Genomic DNA, 7632 nt, shown 5'->3' on the forward strand with positions numbered 1-7632 from the left:
ATACAGGCTCCAGTTTGCAATTGCAAATGAATAAATAATAAAAGTAACCCCACTTTTCGCACAGTAACGATGCTGATGGGCAGAAAGTGAGGGCAATATGACTAAAATGCAATTACTTTCATTACAGGAGTGTTTTGAAAGCCAAGGGTCAGACGAAATTCAAGGGCACTACAGTTCTGAAGATTAGGAAAATATTTTAAACAGAATTTAATGCAATAAAGCTAATTTGAACCATAACACAGTTGATGTGAATGGGGCTTTAAAAAGGGTTGACCAAACAGTTGCAGATTTCACCCAAAATATTCAGCTTGTTTGGTTTGGGTGAAATAATGGAGTAGATTTAGTTTAAAATAATAATCATCGTGAATTAAAATAATAAATACAATTAATCCGAACAGGACAGCGCCTCATCTTTCCTGCAGCATGCAGACGTACATGGTAGTCGTCCCAATGCTTCAGGCAATATATATATATATATATATATATATATATATATATACACACATATATACATACATACATATATATACATATATATATACACACACACACATATATACACATATATGTATATATACATACACACACATATATATATATATATATATATATACATACATGCACACACACACACACACACACACACACACACACACACACACACACACACACACACACACACACGTAAAGTTATATGCATATAGGGAAATTATAATATAAATAATTATTTGACATACGTATTTTTCTATTATTATTATTATTAATATTATTATTATTATTATTATTATTATTATTATTATTATTATTATTATTATTACTTTTTTTAGTGATCATTTAGTAGAAATGTATTAGAAAAGTACAGAGTAATATCGCGGGCTGGCAGGCATATGGCAAGAGGCTGATGAGCAGAAACCAACTCACAAGGCAGATTGTGACATTGGAGGTCAGGCTGAGAGGAGCAATCTGACAATATTTGTACACATATTCCTCCCACAGATCCTCCTAATCAGAGACTGACCAAGTTGTGGGAGTCTCAGCAAAGGTTATTCTTTCCCAAGCACGATGAATGTAGATCGGGTTACTTATAATGGCTACTTATTATTGGTGCTGCCTCCCACAGCTAAGCCACCGATCTGCCTCACAGGACTGATTGTTCCAACATGATGCAGACTAAAGAGGGGTCCTTACTTGCCTGGCAGCTAACATAGCACCAATTCCGTAGGGTTCTATAGGACAGTTATCTCAGTTCTCTGCAGTGTGCAGTTTACAAAAGGAATCACATAAAGATATTTACATTGTTTAATTTTTTTGTGCAAAATCATATAGGTGTGTTTATGTGTGTAGTAGCTAATTATTTTTTTTTAAATCAAGCACAGTCATTATCCTTCATACAGTAAATGTGTCTATCTATCTATCTATCTATCTATCTATCTATCTATCTATCTATCTATCTATCTATCTATCTATCTGTAGGGTATCTATCTATCTATCTATATATATATATATATATATATATATATATATATACTTATGTGTGAATATATATATATATATATATATAGATAGATATCTATATCTATCTATCTATCTATCTATCTATCTATCTATCTATCTATCTATCTATCTATCTATCTATCTATATATTCACACATAAGTATACACACACACACACACACACACACACACACACACACACACACACACACACACACACACACACACACACACATATATGGGGGTAAATGACAATGATATAACTGTTCATTTGAGCTTCATTTATGTGCTATGTTACTTAAGAAAATAATACATTGGGGATATTTTTATTTCAAATATCATCAGTTTTTTTAGGAACACTGAATTATTTGAATATTTAAGTGGATGCACTTTATAAAAGTTCAAATCCGCAGAGTCAACAAAAAGTGTCTAATTAGAAGTAATGGATAGAACTGGTTGCTGCCACCTCCAGGGTGATATAAAATGTGGACACTTTGCAGTTACAAAGTCTGAAATAAGCAAAAAATAAAAACCTGCTTCAAATCATGGGATTCTACAGCCATTGCAGTGATTTCAATACCAGACAAACAGCATGATTTCACATTTCTATAACAATGTATTATATATGTATATATTTACATCTTTTTTACATTTTTTGCAGATTACATATCATCTGATGCATTACTGTTTATGTACTATATTCTATAAACAATTGCCTAATACATCCAAATTCCAGAATCCAGATTTATCCTGAGAAATATTTCTTATTCTGCAATCAAAACCATCCTATTGCAATAGTAACAAAACAGAAACATGATATACCAAATAGAAATTAAATTAATTTTGTGCCTCCACTCTTTTTTTTTTTAAATAAAGATCCCCCAATGTATTATGTTGCTGCATTTTATATTGTGTTGTTGTGGTTACTACACTCCATCTATTTACCAAGCAGAGAACTGACAGAAAGCAGAGGAGAAATGCAGCATACAACAAACTGACATGGAATATGGAATATATATATATATATACACACACACACACACACACACACACACACACACACACACACACACACACACACACACACACACACACACACAAATAGCCAGCACTCCCCCTCTTCAACAGCTGCCGGGGTGCTCTTTATAGCAAAGTCACACATCTTGCACAAATAAGGCACCCACCGGCACTCACCGGACCTTTCATAAAAAATTCAAAGTCACTGCATTTCTGCAACGTTTCGGGCTTTATTAACCCTTTATCAGTCAGCACAAACATGTTTGTGCTGCTTGATAAAGGGTTAATAAAGCCCGAAATGTTGCAGGAATGCAGTGATTTTGAATTCTTTATGAAAGGTCCGGTGATTGCCTTATTTGTGCAAGATTTATATATATATATATATATATATATATATATATATAGTCTGGCATGGGTTTCCTTGTAGGTAAATATGCTTTGGAGAAATCAAGTGTAGCAGAAATCCATCCAGATTCATCCAAGGTCACATTCTGCATCTTTTAGACAATTAAAATAGAGCAAAACAGCTAAAATAGAAAAACAAAAACATTTTAATTATTTCCTGTACACCTTTCTTGGACTTCAAAGTCTGTGATCCAGTGTGTGAAAATAGTGTGATAAAAAAAATTAGCATTCAGAATTACATGGTCAGAAACCCTTCAGCCTAACCCTAACTGCAGCAGCCTAACCATAACTCTGTGGGTGGGCACCAGTGGTGGGGCTGCAGCTCAGTCCAAAATTAAAATAACTGCCACCTCAAACATTGCTCACCAGGACTCACTGGCAGTTGGTGTGGCTTCCTTATTTGAACTTGGAACTGCACTGTAGCTCCACCTCTGGGGCCACCACTGGTGGGCACACTAGCATGATGTCGGGACGATTTGCCATATGAGCACGGCAAATCATCTACGCTTTACAGTGTGTACCCGCGATTTCTTGCTCCCATGGGTCAAATGCAACATCTTCTGGTCAGCTCTGCAGCACGGCCAACCGGAAGATATCGCATGCGATCCGGTGCATATTAATTAAGGATGTAACATTGATCGTTCCATCGTTTATTTAATCTTCCTGGTGTGTACGGGCAATCAGGCATAGTCTGGGTTGTAGGGTATTTGGCCCAACCATCAGCCTGATTGCCCATCATCCTTGTGTGTACCCATCCTAACATTAAATTCAACCGCTGACATTCCGTCTGTTGATATTCACAATATCAATGTTCTAGCAAGGTAGACATTTTTTCAGTGTCCACATTGTGAATGTCTACATGTTGAATGACGATATTCGGAATAACGACATGCTGAACATATAGCAGTGAAAACACAAATTGATTAAGAACTTTTCTGTTAAGTGAGTGATAGTAAATCAAGTTGGACCTGTGTAACATTGCAAGAAAGAGAAGTGCCACCCTAAGTCAGATTGTGAAACTTACTAAGTTTTGACAAAAAAAAGAATGAAAAAGTAAGTTGAGATGGGAAAAGGAATGGTAAATATTAAGAGAAAAAGGGGAGAAGAAAGGGGAGTCAGTGGGGTCTAGGAAGAAAGCAGTTGGTCAATAACCATAACACCCACGAGTATCCCATTTAGACATTAATACACAGTGAGCCTTAACTGAGCTTCAAGATTTTTCAGCAGCTCCTGTAAAACTATTATAGAGTTCACAGTAGGGGCATAACTGGCCCAGGCATAGTTGCTACAACCACAGTGGGGCCCTGTGCCCAAGTGAGGTCCACACCACACAGATGGATTTATAATACGCTCTCAGGAGGAAATTTACTAAAGCTTCTAAAACAGAGAATTGGTGATGTTGCCCATAGCAACCAATCAGATGCTGTCTATCGTTTCTCTATTGAATTTTAGAAAATGATAGACAGCATCTGATTGGTTGCTAGAAACATAGAAACATAGAAACATAGAATTTGACGGCAGATAAGAACCACTTGGCCCATCTAGTCTGCCCCTTTTTTTTTTTATCCTTTAGGTAATCGCAACCCTTTTTGAACCTTAATTCTTTGTAAGGATATTCATATGCCTATCCCAAGCATGTTTAAATTGGTCTACAGTCTTAGCCTCTGCCACCTCTGATGGGAGGCTATTCCACTTATCCACTACCCTTTCTGTGAAGTAATTTTTCCTTAAATTTCCCCTGAACCTCCCCCCCTCCAGTCTCAGTGTATGTCCTCGAGTTCTAATACTTCTCTTCCTTTGAAGAATGTTTCCCTCCTGAACTTTGTTAAGACCCTTGATATATTTGAAAGTTTCTATCATGTCCCCCCTTTCCCTTCTCTCCACCAAACTATACATGTTAAGATCTTTTAGCCTTTCCGGGTAAGTTTTGTGATGTAGGCCATGCACCATTTTAGTTGCCCTTCTTTGTACACTCTCTAATGTATTTATATCTTTCTGGAGATATGGTCTCCAGAACTGGACACAGTATTCCAGATGGGGCCGCACCAATGACCTATACAGTGGCATTATCACTTCTTTTTTCCTGCTACTGATTCCTCTCCCTATGCAACCAAGCATCTGACTTGCCTTTCTCATTGCCTTGTTGCATTGCTTTCCTGCCTTCAAGTCACTTGAAATAGCGACTCCTAAATCCCTTTCCTCCTCAGTAGTTTCCATTACAGTACCCTTGATACTATATTTAGGCTTTGGGTTTTTGAGACCCAAGTGCATGATTTTGCATTTTTTAGCATTAAACTGTAGTTGCCACGTTCTTGACCATTTCTCAAGCCTACCTAGGTCATCAATTATTTGTTTTACCCCTCCCGGTGTGTCTACTCTGTTGCATATCTTTGTATCATCTGCAAAAAGGCATACCTTCCCTTCAATACCATTTGCAATGTCACCAACAAAGATATTAAAGAGAACTGGACCAAGTACAGATCCCTGGGGTACTCCACTGGTAACATTTCCCTCCATAGATTGCACTCCATTAACTACAACTGTCTGTTTCCTATCCTGCAACCAGGTTCTTATCCATTTAACTATTTTATAATCCACCCCCACGCTTTCAAGTTTATTTAGCAGTCTGCGATGTGGGACAGTGTCAAATGCCTTACTAAAGTCTAAATATGCTACATCTACAGCTCCCCCTTGATCTATTATAAGTGCCCATTTGCTATGGGCAACATCACCAATTCTCTGTTTTAGAAGCTTTAGTACAGTAAATTTACCCCTCAGTCTGAAAATCTGTTACGAGCCAACACAACTCATATACTTCAAGGTAAGACCAAATAAGTGAGGAGGCCAATAATGGAAGAAAATGATGGTCCCATACTTACAGCACTGATACTCAGAAATTGCAAAAAAATTAACAATAAATAAATCTGGGCAACCACAGTTCACATTGCTAACTTTGTAAATAGCTAACGGATATCAAATGGTTTAATGGGGCTTTAAGTACAGCAAGATGTTTTGGATTTATATTAATGTAACAAGGTATGCATTAGCAACCTAGGAATTCCATCATCCACAGGTGGTAACAGGTAAACCTTGGGCCTATCATTTTATTAAATGCCAGAAACTGCTTCAGAAATTCCCCACATGTAAGAAACAGGAAAAACAGTGTTGAGGGAGCTGTCACTAGAAAAAATTAAATTGTATTATTTTTTTTTGGGCCAGGAATCCAAAATATCACCTCCATTCTTAACAATAACTAATTTCCATAAGATTATTACCGTTGTTAGGGACAATAGTATGCGATATATAGCAAATAAGGGTCAGTCACAATGGGGGTAATTCAGAGTTGATCGCAGCAGCAAATTTGCTAGCAGTTGGGCAAAACCATGTGCATTGCAGGGGGGGCAGATATAACATGTGCAGAGAGAGTTAGATTTGGGTGTGATGTGTTCAAACTGAAATCTACATTGCAGTGTAAAAATAAAGCAGCCAGTATTTACTCTGCACAGAAACAAAATAACCCACCCAAATCTAACTCTCTCTGCACATGTTATATCTACCACACCTGCAGTGCACATGGTTTTGCCCAACTGCGAACAAATTTGCTGCTGCGATCAACTCTGAATTACCCCCCATGTCCCCTGACAAGAATCTCCAGAGGAACATAATTCGATGAGACAGCATGTTCTGTAAGATATTTCCCTATAGCAAGCTGTATTTATCAATACATTTACAGACTTGAAGCACTCTTATATATTAGCATGAAATACATATGACCCATTAACAACTACAGTATATTTTAACAGCAAATATAACAACTGGAGCCCAGTAACATGAACTCCTTTAGGTATATAGGGATTGATCCACAGAGGTGTTAAATAGGAGGGTGGGGGTGAGGGGTTGGGAGTGGGGGAGGGGGAACGATGATACATACATTGCTTTTTCCAAGTTTTAAGTACAATAATCAAATGTGTTGTGACATCTATGCCAGGCGTAGGCCCATGTCTAAGTAATATTCAGTAGACGGTTATCATCTCTAAGTATATATTAAGACCCAGAATATACATATGCTCAGTAATACACAGATCTGTTAGAGTGATATGATATACACATTGTGTCACCATTGTGCAAAGCTTTTTAAATACCTGGAAATTGTTGCTGTTATATTATATGTATAAATTACATTTCTGTTCCCTGCAATATGTTATTTTTGTAACACTTTTCTTTATGCGTATTTCTCTTTTCCAGAGATATTCCTGGCAATTTGCGTTTCCATATCACCTCTCCCTGTAAGGTCAGCTTGTCTGTTTCAAGTTTGCCTGAGAAGTGTGTAAGCCGAAATCCCTTGATTTCCACACCGCTAACACTGTTATCTACAGAATATCTGATGGCAGTTATGTCTGCTGTGACATTTACCTCACATATGGGAGGGGTTGTATGGTTATGTCTTAATATCAGAGAACTGTAAATATCCCTGCAAGTACAAAGCAGTAAACATTATGCACTAATCACATTCTCAGTCATTCTGTCTGCTCCATAACTGACAGAACCAGGAAACTGGCAATGTAATGAGACAGTACTGGGGAGTAGTTCCAGTATACTAGTATAGGTCTCATTTAATTAACTTATACCTGCAACATCCTATATAATAAAAGGCTAACATTGCTCCTCACCTCTATGGGGGGGATTCAAGTGCTTGCAAGCCAGCAGCCACTAGAT

The 7632-nt window shown here is 37.3% G+C and overlaps 1 long non-coding RNA gene across 1 annotated transcript in view; it reads left to right on the forward strand.

Annotated features, from left to right (window-relative positions):
• The window catches only part of LOC134911788 (uncharacterized), a 9409-nt gene extending 1988 nt beyond the window's left edge, over window positions 1-7421 (forward strand). The window contains exon 2 of the long non-coding RNA XR_010176839.1: window positions 7162-7421. This is a non-coding gene — a long non-coding RNA (uncharacterized LOC134911788). The remainder of the gene's footprint in view (window positions 1-7161) is intronic.
• Window positions 7422-7632: the final 211 nt, after the last annotated feature.

Source organism: Pseudophryne corroboree, chromosome 4, assembly GCF_028390025.1.
Source record: "Pseudophryne corroboree isolate aPseCor3 chromosome 4, aPseCor3.hap2, whole genome shotgun sequence".
Lineage (NCBI taxonomy): Eukaryota > Metazoa > Chordata > Amphibia > Anura > Myobatrachidae > Pseudophryne > Pseudophryne corroboree.